This window comes from Myotis brandtii, unplaced genomic scaffold, assembly GCF_000412655.1.
Source record: "Myotis brandtii unplaced genomic scaffold, ASM41265v1 scaffold364, whole genome shotgun sequence".
Taxonomy (NCBI): Eukaryota; Metazoa; Chordata; class Mammalia; order Chiroptera; family Vespertilionidae; genus Myotis; species Myotis brandtii.
In genome coordinates, this window is record NW_005363978.1 from 67,115 (window position 1) to 68,494 (window position 1,380).

The window sequence follows — 1,380 nt, forward strand, 5'->3', positions numbered from 1 at the left end:
CTTCCCCGCCGCCGCCGCACACCCACACACACCCACCCGCCGGCTCCGCTCCGCTCCGCACCGGAAGAGCCGGTTACTCCTGTGCCCCACTTACTGCTCCCACCCCTTCCGAGCCGCAGGCCCGGTCTCCAGGACAACCCCCAGCACTATCCCGGCCAGGAGCGATCGGGGAGCGGGGTGTCGGATAGGAGAGGGCCGCCCGAGATGAGAACAGAAAGTGGGGCCAGATGCACCCTTCCCGTCTAGTGCAGAAGGAGGACAGTCACCTCCCTTCCCGAATAAGACCCCTCCTCATCCCATCGACTCAGAGAGCTTCCGTGCTCTTCAAGAAAGGGTGAGGGTAAGATGTCAGTATGCCTGATACCTGGGTGTTTACTTCTTGCCAGAGGACAACCCAGGCAGCAGCTGCGCTTCTCCCCACATCCAGACGACAGAGGGCAGACTGACCCCACATGTCCCCGAACATTCCTCAATCCCATCAGAGGAGGCCCATCACCCACCACTGCCCTCTAGGAAGCCACTAAAAAGGGGAGGGGGTAAACGATCCTTTTTCTCAGCAACCTGTGAGAAGGGTACCTAGGGATTACTAGGAACCTCTCTCAAACCAGGCCAGTAGGCGGGTACTTAAATGGGGAGGGCTAAATGAGCGCCTGCTCCCCTTTTCTCACCCTCCTGGCGTTCCTGCGGCAGCACCCGGATACTGGGGGCAGTGGCCACCGTGTTTCGTTTGCATCCCTCTACCTTCCTCGCCGCCTCCAGTTACTCCTGGAATTTAATCCCAAACACGACCGCGGACCACCCTTTCTTCCCCCCAGCTTACTCCCAGCCCATGGAGCAAGACTCAGAAGAGTCTGAAGCAAACCCAGATATCTTGTCCTCTCATTTCTGGAGGGGGTGGTGGTGGTGAGAGCATGAAAAGGGGCAGAGTTGGGGACGCAGCTGGATTTGGGGGTACGCAGAACTCCCCAATGGAGGTAGGTAATTATTAAAGATCTCCCTGGCCCTCGCTGGCTGAATGGTTCATAATGTTGGTAGGGAGATGGCCCTCAACTCTGTAACCATTTTAACTTGCCCCCCTTCCTCTCCAAGTTACTGCAAAGCAGTCTCCTCTCCCTCTATATTTTGGGGAGGCTAGATTCTCCTACAGCAAAAGGACTATAACCCTTCTCTTCTCTCCAAGTTGGTATGTGCCCCCAAGATTCACGCACAACCCTGTTTCACACACTGCGAGGAGCTTCTCCATGATGTTCTCAGGAGAGGATGAAGAAAGCCCTAATTTCCTTAGGGGTGGGGACTCTCTTTGCATCTGAATAGAAAAGCCTGGGCTTCCCTCGCCTGTTCCACCACCCCAATACCCTTAGAGATTTAGTCCCAGCGCCT

General features: G+C 56.2%; 1 protein-coding gene and 1 long non-coding RNA gene across 5 annotated transcripts in view; one reads left to right on the top strand and one right to left on the bottom strand.

The window, feature by feature from the left end:
- The window catches only part of BAZ2A (bromodomain adjacent to zinc finger domain, 2A), a 39,911-nt gene that overhangs the window by 36,409 nt on the left and 2,122 nt on the right, over positions 1-1,380 (bottom strand). The gene's annotated exons all lie outside the window — the stretch shown is intronic.
- LOC106727104 overlaps positions 1-1,380 on the top strand; it is an 8,528-nt gene that overhangs the window by 481 nt on the left and 6,667 nt on the right. Inside the window, exon 2 of the long non-coding RNA XR_001363264.1 lies at positions 1,101-1,102. This is a non-coding gene — a long non-coding RNA (uncharacterized LOC106727104). The remainder of the gene's footprint in view (positions 1-1,100; positions 1,103-1,380) is intronic.